Consider the following 21,679-nt stretch of genomic DNA (forward strand, 5'->3'; position numbering starts at 1 on the left):
AAACAGAATGTCCAGCTTTAAAATTAGAACATGATGAAAATAGAACATCAAGACAAGAGGAAAAAAAGAACATAGTCAAGGCCATTGTTTAGTTTAATGTGTCATGCACATTTTTGAAATTAAACAAAAGAGACATTAAGCAAAAAAGGACATCTGTAGCACCACTGAGCTACAAAGACTACAAATTATCCACTCAATCTCTACACATACCGAATAGCCACATGTCTGTAATTAAAAGTGTTACTCTCCAGTAACATTTCAGAATACTGTACCATCAGTAATCAATAACAACACAGGAACAAATGAGTAATGCAATATAATAACTGCTATTAACTAACAAGAAACTTTGATTAATTAGTAAATTAGTAAATAATATATGTTACATTAAAATCATAGCAAATGTAATCATAGGAGGAAAAAGGAGCAACACTGTTTGTGCATGTTTGTTCTTGTTGCTAAGAGTTGTTTATATAAGAAGAGTAGGTAGCGCTTTAGAATAATGTTCTGTTATTAATGAATAACTACACAGGAAGAAAGGAGTAATGCAATTAACATTCTAGTAACTGCCATTAACTAATAAGACATTCTGATTAATTAATTAGTATTAGTTAGATAGTATTTGTTAATTAATTAGATAATCTATTTTTCATACCTCTCAGAGGACTGCTATGATCTGCAGAATCAAGGTTAATGTGAATAATGCATAAAGTTTATGCCCAATTAATTTTAAAGTGAAGATCATGGTAACCCATTAGTGGTGACCAAATACTATCACCAAAAACTTCAGTGCTTACTAATTATTTGGAACAGAATTCTTGACTGTGAAAAGTATAACTCCCTATACACTGTAAAAAAAAAAATATATATATATATATATATATAATATTAATAATAATGTTTCCAATTGAAACATTTCTAGTGACTTGATCACATCTACATTTTTCAGTTGGCCAAATTGAAATTGAAATTAATATTAATTATAAAATATTAATAATTTAAAATCCTGAATTTCTTTTACTGAGGTCATTGTAAGATTTTGAGGTTTACTTGTTTCTGACGAATGTGGAAACACCAATCACAGCGCTTGCGGTCCGTGTAGAATTTAATTTTATTATGTTGGATGTGATGTTAAATAAAGCATTATAAACCGGAGAAAAGTATTGGAACATGTCAGCGGGAAACTTGCAGCTCATATATTAAGCTATTCTCTTATGCCTCTGTACCACTTCTTCAGTAGCACTTTTATAATATTTGGGTTGAGAAAGAGTCTGAGTTTGTGATATATTTACTCATATCTTGATGCAAAAGGTCTGGATGTGCTTAAATACACAGTAAGGATGTGTTCCTGTCACATATATATCACACATGCGCCCACAGAAAGTAGGTTAATGCATTTACATCTGAATAAGGGGCACAAATCTAGCTGTGGCCATTCTGCTAAAGCCGTTTATGACCTTACACCAATAAAGGAAAACAGGTTAATGCGTTTACATGATCACATGCATTGTCGGCTTATTAAACACGATCATTACTAGGGAGTTTTCATGCTTTTCACTCTAGAATAATGCTCCAAATAATTAGCAATTCCTTCAGAAGGTGGACCTTCAGATTTGGCAATACTTGAGTCATTACTAGTGCCGTAGGCTAGCATTCTCTTTACTTTAGAATTAATCATGCATTGTGCATTTCTCTCATTCATTATGAACCTGTATATAGTAGTTATTAGTAGTCTTTTGGGAGGTGAGGAAAATGTTTTAGTTATTAGCTAATGGTGAACTACCTCTTTCAACGGGCCCTTGCCAGTTGCCAGTGCCAGTACTCAAATAATTCATCAGAGTTACAGGAATGTTAATATTGTGTTACATCTATTAATGATAAAACATAATTTGAAAGTGTTACCTCCTCTTCTTATAAATCTTATAAAACTCTTAGCAACAAGAACAAAAATGCACAAACAGCTTTGCTCCTTTTTACTCCTGTGATTAAATTAGTTTCTTTTAATGTAGCAGATGCCTCATTTATAATACACTAAACAAGAGTGTTCCATGTAACGTAAAGCTCTGGGGCCTTCAAACTTTTACAGATTGCCAAGCTTGACATAATAAAATTAATGCATGTACGTGGTCATTTAAAATTTAGCTTGACATAATAAAATAAATGCATGTACGTGGTCATTTTAACTTTAGCTCTGTTTGTATTTGGCTGTAGTGAACCTAAATTAATAGCTCACCCAAAAATAGGAATTCTGTGATAATTTAGTCATTTTCTACTACTACTATACTTCTACTTGACACTAATAATAAGAATTTGTGAACGGCAGTGAAATGACTAATACTTAATGGTCACCAAGAATACTTATTTTAAAAGAAGTACATACTCTGAGAGTATGTGAATACTTTTTTATGTACCACATAATATTTTTTTTTTTTTCACATACAATTATGTTCAATGTCGCACAATTATTGGCAGACCCCTGCAGTACAACCACAGACAGGTTGAGGACCCCTAGTATAGCTTGAATGCACGGTTGCTTAACGCATCATTTCTGCCAATAATGAACAAATGAATATGCACATTAGTTCAAGTACAGTGAACTAATAAACTATTGCTTGGCCCAGAGTTGATTCCTGAGCGCAGCAACACTGAAAAACAAACTGCATTTAACTCAGCATACACGGACATTAGAAATGTGCTTCACTGATCTTTCTGATAGGTTTAACCATGTGTATGCTGTGCACAGATGCAGTGTGTGGAGAACATTTAGTTCGGGGCTTGTATAAACATGCAAATAAACGAAGAAACATAAAAAAAATGTTACGTTCCTGTGTATATTATAAGCAATTCCTAGTAAGTGGGAAAACAGGTTCTAAACAGGTTCTGTTTTAATGAGTGATGACTCCTAAATCCCTTGTACTTTAAACATGCTGGCAGAAATGAAAATAAAAATTATTGGATTGTCTGTCCTTCCACTCATTGTCACCAAATTCCTTTAGGGATTATTTCACTTCAGGAATTAAAATTCCCTGATAATTTACCATGTCGTCTCACCTCCATGTCATCCAAGATGTTCATGTTCTTTCTATCTATCTATACAGTTGAAAAGGAATGAAAGGGATAGTTTACCCAAAAAAGAAAATGTGATGTTTATCTGCTTAGAGTAAAAAACACGGACATACAAATCCATATTAAACCCTGTGGCTTGTGGCGACACATTGATGTCTTTAAACAGGAAATGATCGGTTTCTAAAAACCGGTTTCTTTGTGTGTTTTTTTAATCTCATATCAGACGAATCTCATCTAGTATTCCCAATGCATTACTTACATCAAATAAGGTCAAAAACCCGGTGCGATCATAGATATATATTTACATAAATTCCTTATTCGACACATTAGCGTGCAGGCACTAATAAGGAATCTAATATATATATATATATATATATATATATATATATATATATATATATATATATATATATATATATATATATATATATGCGCTCGGTTTTTGACCTTCGACGGAAGTAATGGCGCTGGGAATAATAGATGAGATTAGTCTGATATGAGGTAAAAAAAAAAGACACATAAATACTGATTTCTCACAAAAACTGATAATTTCGTGTCTAAAGAAATCAATGTGTTGCCACGAGCCACAGAGTTAAACATGGATTCGTATATCTATGTGTATAGTAGCTCTCATAGAAAATGACATGCATTATACGAGCAACGGTTGGAGTTAAGAATCGTCATTTGTGTTCTACTGAAGAAACCAACACACCTACATGTTGGATGCCCTGGGGGTTTTTGAGGAAAACATTCCAGGATTTTTCTCCATATAGTGGACTTCAATGGGGTCCAACGGGTTGAAGGTCCAAATTGCCGTTTCAATGCTGTATATAAATAAAAACTTTTACACACAAATGCTCATCTTGGCACTAACATCTCCGACTTCCCTTAGTTACGTTGGAAAAGTTTTTAGAAAATGACAATTAGACCTTCAACCCACTGGACTCTGTTGAAGTCCACTTTATGGATAAAAATCCCAGAATGTTTTCCTCAAAAGCCTTAATTTCTTTTTGACTGAAGAAAGAAAGTCATGAACATCTCGGATGACATAGGGGTGAGTAAATTATACTTCTTTAATATCTCCAAAAGCTTCAACAAGATATTCTACTGTTCAGTTTGAAAACCCTTGGATTAGAACTGCAAGACGTGTCTCTAGTTATCAGTACACTACGTACAGTACACACACAGAAAATTGAAAATTCAAAAAATTCAGTGAAATGAAATTCACTCCCACAAGTAAATGTGGTTGTCACTTCCATTCGTCCTTTTGCTCATAAACAGACTGCTGCACAAGCTATATTATATCAGACCAATTCTGCATTATGCTATCCTTGCTGAAGTTGTGATCTGAACTGCTGACACCACCACAGTTAAAGGGTGTAACAACTGGAAACAGGCTGCTGGAATGAACATGAGCCTCCAAAGGCATGTCACATAAAAGCAACACCTCACCAGTCAAGTCCTGTGAAAGGTAAGAGAAAGGTGCAGTGACAGTGCCAAAGACATTTTCTGCCCTCATGAATATTGAACAACTGAAGAGAAACAGGCTCTACTTTTTATTATTCTGGTCAGTCTATTCCCTTCACGAGGGAACCCTTAGGTCTTTGATGGCAACTCATGAACTAAACTCCTGAGAACTGTACTATCCTCCTCAGAACACAGTTGTCAACTTTGTAATTTTCATCTGATACATAAAAACCTAGTTAAAATTAGCACTATATGCCACTCAAACCTTTGAAAACTGGTAATATTTCGTATGCTTTCCTTTATGCTAACTAAGACAACATTTATTTGATCAAAATACAGTAATACTGAGGAAATATTACAATTCAAAACTTTTTCTGTTTTAAATATTTCCCCGCCATTGACAGAAATGTCCATCATTTGTGAGAAAACACTTTCCCGCCATTGACAGAATATTCCGGCTTTCTGTGTTTTGATTTATGTGGTAGGGGCCAAAATTGCATTCTTCTAAAAGAGTACTGAATCTTCAGATCAAAACACGTGCGAGGAAGAGGCAGAAACATGCAATTTTATATGAAATCATATGCATATGTAGCCTGGATGCCAGCTGAACTTAGCCCCGCTCACAACATTTGAGGTTCGGTCTGGACTTGATTTGCTGTGGATCAAATAGGCTCGAACCACAGCTGTTGGCACCAATAATACAACAATACAATGATGGACAGATAACGTAACATAATCATTCATATACCCAAAGAGTGCTTGGGTTGAATTAGTTCTAATCCTAAATGATGAACTTTGTATATGCATTCACCTTTCTCTCAAAAATGATGATCGTGTTGGTATCTGTGTATCCTGAAATTCTTTTTACAACAACATCAAAGATTTGTTACACTCATCTTCTTCTTCTACTTCATCCAGCATGCGTACAGTTGAGTTCTGTTGACAACTATGCATCGCTCGTCACATACTCCGTTGCTCTGATTGGTTGTAGGTCTATCCGTTTGAGTGCCAAGGCATTTTCTTTCCTGGTTCGGTTGAATCACGCCCCACTATCACAGCCTAATTGAGCAGTATCAGACTCAATTTCTGACTAGAATCTGAGTAAAATAAAATAACGCGATAAATCAAAACAGTTTTTTTGTTTAAAAGGAGAGGGTCTGTTCTTTATTTTGATATATTGCATGTTCAGATATCCACAAAACAATATTCTGGGGGATATGAAAGTTTTGTGAAAATTATCAAAAATGCTTGTGGTGGCTGGCAGCTTTTTTCAAACACGCTGGCGGGAGAAAGAGTTAATATTGTATTGTGGTGACAAAGCTGAATTTTCAGCAGCCATTTCTTCAGTCTTCCTCAGTGTCACATGGATCCTCCAGAAATCATTCTAATATGCTGATTCGCTGCTCAAGAATCCCAAAAAAGAATGTACTGTCACTTTTGATCAATTGAATGTGTCCTTGATGAATAAAAGTATTCACTGAGCCCAAACTTTTGAACAATACATGTTACGTTTAGTCACGTGTGGCAAATGTGACCTCTCCGAATATCGAAATACCGGTACCTTATTCATCCCAGCACTGATGCTGCCCACGGACGAAAAGTGACATATGGGGCATCTCTTGTATTTTGACACCTAAAAAAGACAGACTCAGGGGGAAACGGCCAGAGAAGCTCCTCCATGCTATGGCACTGAACCTGGGATGTCTTTAGTCCCCAGGGTGGAACACTGTGGCAGGTGGGTTGTTTCTGTAGCTTGTCTCTGGGGCTGTAATCCGTACACATGGGTACGAGAGAGCACACCAAGACAAGATCAGATGAGATGGGGTGTGTGTGTGTGTGTGTGTGTGTGTGTGAAAGACCGACAGAGAGGAAAAGAGAGAAAAAGGCAGACAGGCAGAAAGGGAATTTTCCCCAGTGGAGACACACAGCGGTTTCCGTGCACTACACGCATACATTTATCCGTGTGTGTGTTTTTCTTCGGTGCCTGTTTGGGCAGCTTTTGTTTTGCATGAATCAATTAAAGAACACAAAATGATTAAGCAGAGGATCTTGTAATGCACATGGGGATGGCCACACCAGCAAATGAATTAAAACTGGAGCAGGTCAGGACACCGGCTTAAGAGTATTTACATTTATCCCACTGTGCTTGACATTAGTAAAAACACACACATTCAAAAGATATGCCAACAAACATTTTAAACGTAACAAAAACAAATGGTTATACAAGCAACCATAATCACGCCAAAACAACCAACTACTGTGTTTCATTCATGGTGATGAGCCATTCCCACTGGGTACAATCAGACCTGACAGAACACTGACTAAACACAGTCCAGGGCCACACAGACAAAGCCCTAATGCCTGCACCAGCCAGCCAATTCATATTTATGAGAGAAACCCCACCAAGAATCAGAACATTAAACATAAAGCCCAGAACACCAGAACACACTCCAGCACAGCCTCACATCATCAATTTCACTCCAGGGTGCTGACTCTAGATCAGTTGTCCACTTCAATACATAACCTAATGAGATCAGAAAATGATGAATGTTGATTCCAGATGAGCTAAGATGCATTATAAATGAGCCGAACTGAATATTACCAAGACATGAACAGGACAAAATCACTAAATGCAGATCACATTTAGATTTCACATATATAGTTTAAACTTATATAGTGGTGAACAGGTGACTAAGCAAATATAATTGTTGTATTTCCCTTCCAATAGCAAAAACATAAATAAAAAAATAAAAAAATACACAATAGAATTTCCACAATTTTCCAAAACAGGAAAATTTAGGGGTGGATTATGGTAGTCAGAGGAGAGAAAAATGTCAAATTTACCATCAGCCATTTTATTAGAAACATTCACAGCAAGTGTGTGTAACTTACGAAATATTGATATAAATGTGTTTTATTATTATTTATTTTTAATAATAAAAAAACGTTGCTTGCTTTACAACGTTAATAATTGTAGAAACTATCACCACACTCCAAGTATCGCTTAGTCATATTGGTTACATATTACATTTCACTCGTGGAAGCACCAGATAATTAAATGTCTTAAAACAATATCAAAATACTAGCACACATTTCTATAAAACAATATGAGGCAAGTAAACTCATTTTCATTCACAAAAAGCAGACTTAATGTAATTTTAAACGACGCTAAAAATGGCACAATTACGCATGCACCTCTGCGCGCGGATGATGTCAGCCGTATTGCGTCATTTCATCTTATTACAGCGTCCACTTTTCGAACCTGTACGCGTCCTCACTCTTTCACGCGGGCGCGCGCCTCTCCAAGTCCCCGTTACTCATAAACCAACCAGCGGGGAAGGAAGGTGGAAGGAATCTGGACACATCGCGTCGCGAAATGCCACCACACGAAACCAACAGTGATAAATTCCCAGCTAGTCTAAGAGAGATCCCACTCATTAAACTGACATTGAAAATTAATCATCAATTTTAATTAGATTATGGCAAATCAGCAACTACAATGAACGTGACCCATGCTCGTTAATCTGTCTCTACATATCACTAAATCTGAAACGGTATTTCTTAGAGCAAAGACGCCACATTTAAATGCCACTAGAAGAGGATATCTTTGACATTGCCAGTAAATTGAGAACATTCGAGGAAAGACTTGCATAAGGTCATGACTCTATTTAATGAAAAAAATGTTTGACTTAATGTGTTTATAGCCTATCACTTGATTAATAAGAAGCTTAATAGATGTGGAGCGATGCGCGGAGAAAACACTAAAGTTCTGTTACACATCACAGCTCATTTCAATACAATCTATCAGGTTCATCTCCAACTACATAATAGCAAAACCACCAGCAGTGCCGTCATTAAAATAAGCCTTTACAGCATCTTCGAGATGTGTTGTCCTGCGCGCAGGATCATTCCCAAACAAAGAGAAGCCAAATAGTGCAGTTACTTGAAATGGCTTGCATACATTTTCACACAGAATTCGTTCACTTTCCCAACTTGCACTCGTTATAAGTAACTGTGAGCACTTCGATCAGACTTTTTTAAATACTTTTTTTAGAGAGAAAAGGGGAATGTTTGTAAGTAAAGGAATAGTCTACGTGATATTTCACAGTGAGGAAAAATATATGCATCCTTCTAAAACGAATTAAATAAATAGACAACAGTCTTTTCTCGCAAGCAAAAAGAAAATAAATGTTATATGATTAACTCACCCATTAAGGAATCATCTGTCTCCTCTGACCTGCCGGCATTCTAGCGTTTCTTCTCTCCTATTTAGTCTTCTTTCACTTTCATTGATGACGAATTCCTCAAGAACGCAAGCCCGTGGCAGGACGAGGACTGTGCTCATTCAGACTGAAGCGCAGAGAGAGAGAGAGAGAGAGAGAGAGAGAGAGAGAGAGAGAGAGAGAGAGAGAGAGAGAGAGAGAGAGAGAGAGAGAGAGAGAGAGAGAGAGAGAGAGAGAGAGAGAGAGAGAGAGAGAGAGAGAGAGAGAGACGTACACCGAACAGCGCGCGAGGATCCACAGGCTGTCTGTTAATGCAGCTGCGCTCTGGCGCGCGGCCACGGGTAGCATGGGTGGTGGCCTGCCAGCCTAATCTGGAACGCATCTCGCAATACTCGACGGTCCGGGTTTAATTAATCTGAATCTGCAATTAGTGGTCGACTGAGCACTTTTTCTCACCATCCAGGAAACTGAAAGTCATGCACAGAGATCGTTTCATAATAAAGCCGTGTTTATAGTGCGTGCAGTATACATCCAGTGCCAAAAGCTAATACCAGAAGTTCAATCAGCCAACAAAATACTCTTCATAATAACAGGCTACATGCCTTTAAGGGCTTAAAATGTAGTAGTACATAATTCTTACACACATGCAAAGTACCTCCAATTACACACACACATTGTGTTTTCATGTTTTATGAAAATGTGTTTTCATGTTTTACTTTCTTTAGATACGGATTTGTGGTACAAACTGTACTGTATACTATATTCCCTAACCCTAAACCTAACCATCACAGAAAAATCTCTGCATTTTTACATGATTCAAGCTGCTTTCCTCATAGGGATGTAAATATGTTCCCACACAGACAAGGACTTTGTATATTGACATGTTTTGGGGACATTTTTACCTCATAACATAGGCCTAATGTTTACCATGGACCACACACACATAACCAGTCAAAATTGGAATAATTTAGATTTAATGCCTTTGAAGTGCTTTTAGGCTCCAAGGCTGAATTTATTTGACCAAAATGCAGTGGAAACGATAATATTGTATAATATATTAACAACATTTAAAATAACTGTTATTTGAAGTAGAGTGGGGCCATTGGTGTTGCTAGATCCTCTTTCATTGCAATCCCCCTCCTAAAAATCTGTGATTAACCAAGCTGTCGACACCCTTAAATATCTGTGATTATGTGATCTCTCTTCACTTAGCTAAACCCAAACAGCTGCACTGAGATATCTGTGGGTATTTCACTTAGAATCAACCCTTATTTTCAAAACTTTAATGATGGTTACATTAGGTATTATTCTTAGTCAGTGGCAGACACGCTCATAGGCAGGCTGGCAGTGTTCTGCACACTACCCGCACACAGCTGTTCACAGATGTACACTTCATTTCTCTGTCTCATCAAAACGCTCTCCGGTCCGGTGAAATCTTAACATAAAACGCAACTAAATCTCTCACATTAACTGATTTACATCTACTGATAAACAGATGGCATTCGTTTATTAAAGCCAAATTGTCAATCAAGCGAGATTGAAAAAGAAAACGTATTATTATTTTTTACATGATTTTTAAATCATAGCACCTCCCATTATTCTCAGTGACAATTCATTACTCTAATACTATATTTGGGTGGTGCTAAATTGCTATAAATAATGCAAATACATCACCTGAACTTCTTGAAAGGTTTTATGAGAGTCAAGATCCCAAATGCAGTCAATCCTATACGGACAGGAGCGTCGGCTCTCTTATGGGGTGACTAATCGTACCTAACAAAACACCTTTTCAGAGAGGCAATTATGAAGGACTGCATGGTGCTGTGTGGAGCAGAATACGATTAGATGAGATCTGCAGTTGAGCATTTTGGCACCAGCCCAGTGCTGAGTGCTACGTGTTAAATTATACAGACCCAGCATGGTTCCTACGAATGCCTTCGTTGTGCTTCTGACATATCATTTGTGACAACAGCGGGGACTTGAGCTTCCACCTAAAGCCAAGCTAGGACAGCTCGACCAAATGCACGAGGCCAAATTGAGCTCCACGAGGGTTGGAGGGCAAGAGAAGCAGGGCAATAAAACAGCTGTTCTATGATATGAACGAAGACTGTGATGTTTGAAAGGTCATTCAGATCCAACTCAAATGTCTCATAAAAGCCAACACTCATTACTGGGCTAACTGGGGTTAGAGATAACTGAAATGGATCATATAATGGTCTGGGATGTTTAGTGGGGGAACAAATCTCATCCTTAGAAGAGCATTAAAAAGAGCACCCTACCTTTAGTTCTTTTCTGAGTACCGCCCTCCATCAGTGCCTCCTATGTGCATTAGCATCTGTCTAAGTGGCCTTTATGCGAGGTGATGAGTGCAGAACCCTGGAGGAAAGACATTTTCTCTTCTCTCACCCAGGCCGCCGGCAAGTCTGATGGGCTTAACAGGAACATCTCCCAAAACATACACACAAACACACACACACACACACACACACACACACACACACACACACACACACACACACACACACACACACACACACACACACACACACACACACACACACACACACGTTTGTTTTTGTGAGATATGGGGACATTCCATAGGCATAATGGTTTTTATACTGTACAAACCATATTTTCTATCCCCTTACACTGCCCCTGCCCTTAAACCTACCATCACAGGAAACATTCTGCATTTTTACTTTCTTAAAAACCTCATCCTCTATGATTTATAAGCATTTTGAAAAGTGGGGACATGGCCAGTGTCCTCCTATTTCACCCTCTCCTTGTAATACCTATGTCATACCCAGGTCATTATACACATTTGTGTCCACGTGTCATAAAAACATGCCCACACACACACACACACACACACACACACACACACACATACACACCCACACACACGAACACACATAGACCCCCCCCCCCCACACACACACACACACACCATAGACATAATGATTTATATACTGTACAAACAGTATATTCTATCCCCTAAACCTTCCCATCAAAAAACTAAAACAAACTTAAAACATAATTTAGTCTGATTTAAAAGCTATTTTCCTCATAGTGACCAAAAATATCTCCACAAGGATAAGGTTTTTAGAAATCCCCCATCTTTGTGGGGACATTTTGTCCTCGTAACGTAGGGTTTACCTGGACCACACACACAAAGTGCAATCAAAATAGCTAAAAGTTAGCCCTTCCTCCCTCTTTGCCAGAAGATAGGATCATTAGACTACTCAACAATGATGAGAGATATTCAAGGCACATTTCCCCCACATTCAGGAAAGATACGCCTGGAGAATGTCAAACGATGCCTCCTGGCTCCCACACCCACATTTGTCCCACCTGCTGCATGCACACCTATCATTAAGGGCTCTGTAGAAGAAAACGACAGAGAGAACCAAGGGTGGTGAGTGATTATAACCTTATCTCCTGGGTTCCTCATCTTTCTGTCATATATATGGTACTATAGAGCTTCTCTGACAAAAAAAAAAAATATATATATATATATATATATATATATATATGTTTAAGCCCAGTGGGGAAACGTTTGTGAGTGAAGTCAGCTATAGAAACAAAAGACACTGCATTGTTAACCGCAATGAAATATAAAGATGGCCTAAAATTGATGAGGGATAATGGCTTGTAATAAGGTCGGGGGGGGGGGGGGGGGCAGCCACTGAAAACCCACCTTATGTAATGATTTCACATTACACCTTTGTTCAGTGTACAGATGAGGCTGGCAAGTAGCTTTACTCTAAAAATAATCAAAAGCACTGTTCCCACAATAATCGTTAAAGGGTTAGTTCAGCCAAAAATGTAAATTCTATCATCATCTAAAGGGCATAGTTTTGATTTGAACACTGTGGGAGTTAAAGTGTGAACCATTTAGCGTGGTTTATTCGTTTTTTTGTTTGTTTGTTTGTTTGTTTGGTTTTTTTTGGGGGGGGGTGCAACTTTTGTGGTATCTAACCTATTATCCACACAATAACTACTATTTAACAATTAGTTAACAACAAAGGATAAATAATATATTTTATATTATTTAAGTAACTGGAACTTTTTACTTATTTTCTACTTCAAAGTACCATGAGAAGTGAAACTATATTATTTATTATACCAAAATAGTTTAATCTTGTAATTGTTTAACTGTTTTTTAATTTTTTTAAATAAGTCTATAATTACAGGTGAGACCATTGATGGCTCATCATTAGGCCAATGTTGACCTTTTCCTTGTTATTGATCTGTTATTGATCATTTATGAAAAATAGCAACTTACACATTTAGAAACTATAGCTACAACATGCCACAGTTGTGAAATAAACCTATAGGGGAAAAATTTACACTATATTGCCAAAAGTTTTGGGACGTCTGCCTTTACATCAACGTGAACTTTAATGACATTCCATTCTTAATCTGGGTTTAATATGGAGTTGGCCCACCCTTTGCAGCTATAACAGCTTTAACTATTCTGGGATTAAGGCTTTTCACAATTTTTACGAGTGTCTCTTCAAGAAGCACATTTGTGTGGTCAGGCACTGATGCTGTACGAAAAGACTTGGCTCGTCTCCGCTCTAATTCATCCCAAAGGTGTTCTATTGGACCGAGGTCAGGGCCTGGGAGGTCAGGAGGTCAGGACTTGACAGGTTAGTCAAGTTCCTTTACACCAAACTCGCTCATCCATGTCTTATGGACCTTGCTTTGCGCACTGGTGTGCAGTCATGTTGGAACCGGAAGCATGAAATTGTCCAAAATGTCTTGGTGTGCCAAGCATTAAGATTGCCTTTCACTGGAACTAAGGGGCCAAGCCGAACCCCTGAAAAACAACCCCACACCACTAGGCACAATGCAGTCAGGCAAGAACCATTCTCCTGGCAATCTTTAAACCCAGACTCGTCCGTCGGATTGCCAGACAGAGCCAGTCCAAAGGCCAGTTCAGTGAGGAAGTGAGGAAACCCAGTGAGGAAAAAACAAGTGAGGAAATTTCAGGAATGGACTTATTGCACAGATGGCAACCCATCACGGTACCACGCTTGAATTCACTGAACTCCTGAGAGCGACCCATTCTTTCACAAATGTTTGTAGAAGCGTCTGCAAGTGTAGATGCTTGATTTTATACATCTGTGGTCATGGAAGTGAAAAGAACACCTGAATTCAATGATTTGGAGGGGTGCCCTTATACTTTTGGCAATTTCATTACAAGTCAGTCAAAATTTAACACAATAAATACAATAAAATGTGATAAATTGTAGTATGGAGGTCATAATTTAGTTATTAGTAGTAAGTAGTTATCATTTATTTAGGTGCATATTACCTCCTTTTATTAGTCTTTTTAGTTTATGTGGCTGTTTTAGATTGCTTGACTTTCTCTATAGTGTTTAGAAGTTGTAAATTCTCAATAGAATTCGAATGGGTTGCATATTTTATCATTGGTGTTGCGATAGAATTAGCTCGCGCAAATCTTACTGAATGCGTGCACAGTATGCACTGTAAAAAAATTATTTAGAAAAAAACTTACCTGGTTGCCTTAAAATTTTGAGTAAATTTAAATTACAAATTTGAGTTAATACAATGAACATTTTTTAAGATTCGACAACCTTTATTAAAATATTATTAAAAGCTTTTGTAAGCATATTGGGTAATTGTGTGTGTTTTATTTCTGATGATGCTGTGAAACATGCCAAATAGTGCTATTTTTATGATTTATCACATTTTTTATGTGGTTCAGATACAATAATATTTTGAGTTTCTATTTATTAAACAAATTTCCTTCATTGTATCAACTCAAATTTTTAATTTCAATAAACTTAAAATTTTAAGGCAACCAGGTTACTTACTTTTTTAAGTTAAACCAACAAAAAACAACACTTTTTTTTTTTTTACAGTGTATATACGGTTATTTGCGCACTATGAATTCACAATTAAATAAACCTTTAATTATATTGTGCTGATAATTAGTCTGGTACACTGATAAAAAAAAAATCTTTGGTAATGTAAAATACTACAGAAAAAACTAATTAATGTTTTTATATTGAATAAGCTCAGATAAGAATTACAAAAAAAAAGTATAAATTAAAATTAAAACATTTTGGAAAGTCCTGACAGTGACAGAATTAAAATGTTAGGTGAACTACCATTCAAAAACAAGACACAGCTAGAATGATCGTACATACTATGATATTTCTCAGCCCAAATTATCGCACAACTATAAATGAAGCGAGCAATTGGTTTATGTAAGAGAAGAAAGCAGAAGCTGTCAAAACCAGGCTGTCCTAGAAAACAGATGACAAGTAATTGGGCACCATTTTCTGCCATTATCCTTCTTTTGCATCAGCTTAGCGTAACAAATGATGTTGTTTCAATTAGATGTGCACCTCAGAATGACATCCAATCACGTCACCTGAGGACACGGTGTGTGTTTTCTTTAGTCGCTGTGTTAATCTGTATGTTTTTTCAAGACTCAGTGCAAACACAGTGCTGGCATTTCTTTATTAATAGTGCTTTATTTTCCATATAAAACCCTGGACTTGTTTTATGCTCAGCCATCAGAGCAGAGCAGTCATGCATTGAGGATTGCATTTGGAATCTGAATCAGACCAGGGCTGACTGTTCACGTAAAGCTACTCTTAAAAATGGATCTGGGCTCAATTTTACAGTCATTCCTTTAATGATTAAATGTTCAGAGTCAGGTTAGCAGAGCTGCTTCTGGAACAGCCTTTACCAGGCAGCCAAGACTGAGCCCTAAGGGTCAAGATTCATCCTCACTGCACAAGTCCCACTGACTGACCCCCAACCCCTTCTTCACGCACAACTGAATAATCCACAACATGCGAAGCATGCAGACCCAAGCAACACCCCATTTAATGGGTCTCCTCACTGTTTTCCCGGCTTCAGCGATATTCAATGATTTGTGCTGAGAGGCTTCTTAGGGCATGCTTGAGGCTTTATAATTGGCAGGCAAAATATAAAGAGAGGCATTTGTCTGCTCATCAGGGGCAAAGGGGGTTAGCTGTGACCATTGACCTAAGCTTGGCCACCCCTTTGGCCATTCCGCTCTCAATTGCTGCTCCTAATGTTTTTTTTGTTGTTGTTGTTTTTTTTGTTTTTTTGATAAGAACTGAATATATTTAGACAAAGAACCGCCTCTTTATGACATGGGAGACGTTCAGGCGCACACTTAAACTTGCCAGGCGCAAGTTAAATGAGTGCAGAAAAGGTACAGGTACAGAGGGAGCTTCAGTAATTAAACAGTGAATGGTGATGATAGTGGAACAGTTAATACAATTCAATTAAACATGGAGGTGGAGGTGATTAAAGCAGAGTCAAAACTTTGCATGCATGTATGTATTTGTTATATATGCATCACATTTAAAGGAAGTGTACAGTCCCTGACAAAAGTCTTTTATCCCACCAGCTTTTGTGATGATGTTTCAGTGAAAAACTAAACTTTCAAAAAGTATTCTAATATTCAGAGCTTGGTAAAGCCCATTGAGTCAATTTTTGCAAAGACATAAGTGTCACCTTGTCATATGAGCTTCACCTGTGACTCATAATGGCTCAATTAGGTCTCAGGTGTGTATAAAAAGAACCCCAGTACGCTAGACCTTCACATCAACTGCAACTAGACCTCTGCAAACATGCCTAAGATTCACCCTGAGACTAAAGTTTTGATTATCAAGAGGCTGAAGACCAGATCCACTGCTGATGTGGCAGACACCTTCAATGTGTCTCAGCGTCAAGTACAGAGGATAAAAAAAAGATTTGAAGAGACTGGAGACGCTTGAAAGACAACTGCTTGAAAGGACCGGTTGTTGGCTCGAAAATCCAAGGCCAGCCCATTTTCCACTGCAGAAGAGCTCCACGAGACCTGGTCACCTGAAGTCCCTGTGTCAACCAGAACAGTTTGTCGGATTCTGTCTCAAAATGGCCTCCATGGTCGAATCAGTGCCCAGAAGCCAGCACTAAACAAAAGACAATTGAAAAACCGTGTGGCATTTGCCAAGGCCCACAGCCTGCTAAAAGGATGGACGCTGGAAAAGGGGCAGAAGGTGGATTTTTCAGATGAATCTTCTGTTGAATTACCCCACAGTCGCCGCAGGAGACCTACTGGAGCCAGAATGGATCCGAGATTCACCCAGAAAACAGTGTCATTTGGTGGCGGAAAAATCATGGTCTGGGGTTACATCCAGTATGGGGGTGTGCGAGAGATGGGCAGGGTGGAAGGCAACATCAATAGTCTAAAAAACCAAGAAATCTTAGCTACCTCTTATATTCCCAACCATAAAAGAGGCCAAATTCTGCAGCAGGACGGTGCTCCATCGCATACTTCCATCTCCACGTCAAAGTTTCTCAAGGCGAAGAAGATCAAGATGCTCCAGGATTGGCCAGCCCAGTCACCAGACATGAACATCATTGAGCATATGTGGGGTAGGATGAAAGAGGACGCATGGAAGACGAAACCAAAGAATATTGATGAACTCTGGGAGACATGCAAGACTGCTTTCTTAGCTATTCCTGATGACTTCATCAATAAATTGTATGAATCCTTGCTAAACCACATGGATGCAGTCCTTCAAGCTCATGGAAGTCATACAAGATTTTACATTTGGATCTCACAGCTCCACAACTTAATTTGCTGACACATTTTTGTATTTGCAGTTCTGTATAGGCGACAAAACTTTTGTCTTGCCAAAATTTGACCTTTCTGTCTTGATTAAATGATAAATATTTTTTCTCTGAAAATTATTTATTTCAGTGCATTAAACATCATTTGGGAGGGTTTTAGCTTTTCATATGAGCTATTTCTAACACCAATTGATTAATTAAAAGTCAGGTTAATATCAGATATTTCTACAAAATAGATAAGTGACAAGACTTTTGTCAGAGACTGTATGTCTCACCCTCCTCCCTGACTCGAGGTTAACAGATTGGCTGCAGGATCTAGCAGGAACGTTTGTAGCTGCAGCTGTGGTAAACTAGAGCAGATCTGGCAACCCGGATCCCGAAACACTACTGACTCATGATTGGACGATAGGCAGAGGGCGGAGCTTCAGGCCAAAACATCAACATCAGTTGAGGGCTGCAACAACAACTTTTAAATGACAATATCCTGGCCGGACTACTGTTGTCAGTGATAGAAGTATTTGAAATTAACATGATTTCTTAATGTCTAGTGACATATCAGGGCCATTTTATGATTCATTGAAATACATTTATTACATATTGTTCCGTTAGGTAAGTCACTCAAATATTTATACTCAAATTTACTGCTATGTGACATCGCATTATAAGGCATTAATGTATATGTGTGCACAGTGCATTTGTAATAGAAAATAGACATCAATTTTGCATTAGTTTATAAACTATGTGTGCATAAAAATGTTTCCTTTTAGACTTTTTTTAGACCTTACAGTCTAACTTAGAATTGTTGTGTTCATTTATTTTTATTTTTATTTTAGAAGAATTCAATTAATGTTGACTAATCTTAGCTAGATGTAAACAAAGCTTGGCAGACTGTATCGCGCTTATGATCATTTACAATCCTTTTTATCACCAAAGGTGCTTATACCTTGCTTATTTGAGGGAAACGGAGGAGAAAAATTATGCATAAGGCAAGAGAAGCTGTTGTACCTTTTATTTTATGTTATTTGTATATCCGTAGGGGCTGTTCTGGTGCACTTTCACGGGTAGAAGGTTGGATAAACGCGGGTTACGGGTTGCCTGGAATGCAGCATAATTTGTGGCAGTGCACCACAGAATCAACACTGGCCACCACATATTGCGTTTCGTTAATCTTTGTTTAAATATTTTTTTTTACACTATTTAAAATAAGCAGTGTATTCTTTCAGTCGTTCAGCTGCATTTCCTTTTCCTGCTCTGCTTCCATCTCTCTGTCACTCACACATCTCTCTCACATGCACACACAAGGTGTGTTTTATTCAGTGGTAGAAACAAGCTTCCATTGTAGTTTAATAGATTTCTTTGCAATCAAATTATATTTATTATCTCTATTTTCCATATGTAGTTGGTACATCAGCGGTAGCAGTTCAAACTAATATCACGTAAATTGACTCTTCGATGATCGGTTGATATACCAAGGGAGGCCTCTTCTGCCATGTTACTTTTCTCAGCACTGAAAGTGAAATGCTTGATGGTGATTGGTTATTTTATTTTATTTTTTACCAACGGATGCACAAGTCTCCGTCTATGGATTTGCCTCTCCCTCCTAAGACTTGCGTTTCGCAGATTCTCCACATTCAAGGAAAAGCGCGGTGGTTGCACTTATCTGGGTGAAATTAGAAACAATAAATACATATTCTGAGACATTAAATGAATAACTGGGAATTTTATTCCCTTGCCTCACCTGACAAGCCGCCACTGCATGGAGGTAAATGCCAAATTCACACATATTACTTGATCTAATCCACCACTATATCAATTACAATTAAGTACAAATGAACTGTATAAATTTGTGTTGTAGGCTACTTTATAGTAAGTACTTCTCAGTCATTTTCATGTTAAAACAATTAAAATTTCTGTGGCACCCCAGATAGTCACATATACTGTTGCCTGATAACCCCTGCCTGACCACCCCTATGCAAATATCCTGGCTCCGCCACTGCTGCTCATATGCAAAAGAGAGAGAAAGAGTGATATTATTAGTGACAATGCAAATTCCTCCTGCCAGAACCACCAAGCTGTTTCACATACAAATATCTCAAGAGATGGGGCAAGTAATAGTGAGAGTGAGAGTAATAGTGAGAGAATAGTGAGCTTTAAAGGTATGCATTTAGCAGCATCTAGTGGTGAGGTTGCGAACTGCACCCCCTCCCCCGCCCCTTCTGAAGCACATACATAGTGGCCAACACAAGACAAAGTGATGTCATTGTCTGAGACAGCAGAGAGTGACTAGCACTCTGTAGAAGAAACATGACTGTAGAAACATGACGGCATAAAATGGTGATTTCACTGTAAAGGGACACGTGGTAGCCAAAAATTCATACCCGAACCCTAAGAGACCCGTAATGTGCTACACAGAACCGACCCGGATCTGTCTATTATTTCAAAAGCTAGACCTGGACCCATGCAGATCCAAGAAATGCCAAAAAATGTAGTACCCGGAACCGACATAGACCTGTCTGTAATTTGCTATCCGGAACCGAACAAGGTGGGAGGACACACACCCAACTGAACCCAATTTTCTCATATTCCACAAGCTGCTCTTAACAAGTCAATAAACAAGTTGCAAAAAAATATAACTGACTCTGATCATGGCCAGGTGTTTTCCGAGTCTGATCACCTCGGGTATTACACACAATGTTAAACAGACCCAGGACCCGAAGTAATAGGACCTGACCCGGACCCGGCCGACAATTTAAAATACAGACCCGAACCCGTACGTGTACCGGGTGCTCCATGAAGACCTAGTATGGAGATAGAAGTGGCTCATTCTATGTTAATAAAAACACACCTGTTCATTATGTAAGGTCTTTATACACAAAACATAGTTAAGTATATATTATATTGCATTTCTTTCAATTGATTCCCATAAATATTACACACTGCGCCTTTAATGAAATTACTGACGATAAGTTACCATGAAATCAAAATGGACAGTTCTAATTTTTTTATGGAATATTTTAGAATTTATTATAAATTATTTATCTGTGCACATTTTTTTTTCATGTGCCCTCGTAATCATTAAATAACAATGCAGTAACTTCCCCCTCCCACTTGCAGCAACATCTCTTCACCGATGATGTGTACTGGCGCGAAAACAGGACAGTCTGTCACTCAAATAAGATCGCAGCAACAACAAACAATAATGATCCGACAAATCAATCCTCATGGGGTAAAGTCAAGTCCCAACGCAACATTTTTTCTTGTTCGAGAAGCTACCTTAATAGGATATACGTCCCACTAACAAAATAATATATTTGACAAGGGTTTTGTTGTTGTTATTGCTGTTGTTGTTGCTTTGTGAATGACAATGAAGAAATGTTTATATATTTAAATTTAATTTAATAAAAGTAAAATAAATAAAAATCTAACAGTGTTTTTAAATAGAAAATCTATAATTAAAAAAATATTGTTTTAAAAAAAAGTGAAATACCACTGCCAAAATAATACTTTAACTGTTAATTGATTTATTTTTTTTATTAGAAAGAGTTGAACTGAATACATTTATAAAGAATATTTTCATCAAAAGACAAAAAATATGACTAAACAAACAAACAAAAAATTGTGTTTTTATCACAAGGTTTCTCCCTCTCGCCCTGATTCCCTGTCAGCCTGCATGTACACTTTCCTATTAAAAGGCAAAAAGTCCATTAATACATTAATACATTAATACCCATTAATGTGTGCTTGTATGTAACACACACTCTCTTTCTCTCACCAAGATGGTTTTGGAATTTGACACCAGGACATTTGGCTGACAAATGTGTCGTGACATTTAGCTGGAAAGTTGAAAGTGTTTCCATGAAGTTGGTTAGACTAGAGACAAACTTCACAGGAAAACAAGCCTACTTTTCATATGATACAAGGGTAAAACACCAAACAAAAAATGTGTTGTTGCCTACCAGTAAATATTCTACTAGTGAAGTTTCTAAATAAGTCTCTGACAGAACCCATTGCCTCTGCTGGACTCCAGAGGTCTGGATGTAAGAGGTTTAAAAGCAAGGCTCTCTAGAGCCAAACCTCTGAGAACTTGACTGATCGATCCGTTCTCCCAGCCGCAGTGAGGACTGTTGTGTGTTTATGTGTGTGTGCTTGTGTGTGTGTGTGTGTGTGTGTGTGTGTGTGTGTGTGTGTGTGTGTGTGTGTGTGTGTGTGTGTGCGTGTGTGTGTGCGTGTGTGTATTGCATCGAAAGACAAATCAGCTTCTCTGGCTTATAGAGGATGAACTGGAATGGAATTAT

At 37.8% G+C, this 21,679-nt stretch overlaps 1 protein-coding gene across 8 annotated transcripts in view; it reads right to left on the reverse strand.

The window, feature by feature from the left end:
* The window catches only part of htr2cl1 (5-hydroxytryptamine (serotonin) receptor 2C, G protein-coupled-like 1), a 234,385-nt gene that overhangs the window by 132,289 nt on the left and 80,417 nt on the right, over positions 1-21,679 (reverse strand). For 6 of the 8 annotated variants that reach the window (XM_067444586.1, XM_067444541.1, XM_067444580.1 and 3 more), the window contains exon 1: positions 8,739-8,880. The exons of 1 other annotated variant lie outside the window; for it this stretch is intronic. The gene's annotated coding sequence lies outside the window, so the exon portion shown is untranslated. Of the gene's footprint in view, positions 1-8,738; positions 8,881-21,679 lie in introns of those variants that run through there. One more of the 8 variants, XM_067444552.1, reaches the window with a different exon arrangement.

This window comes from Pseudorasbora parva, chromosome 1 (assembly GCF_024679245.1).
Source record: "Pseudorasbora parva isolate DD20220531a chromosome 1, ASM2467924v1, whole genome shotgun sequence".
Classification (NCBI taxonomy): Eukaryota; Metazoa; Chordata; class Actinopteri; order Cypriniformes; family Gobionidae; genus Pseudorasbora; species Pseudorasbora parva.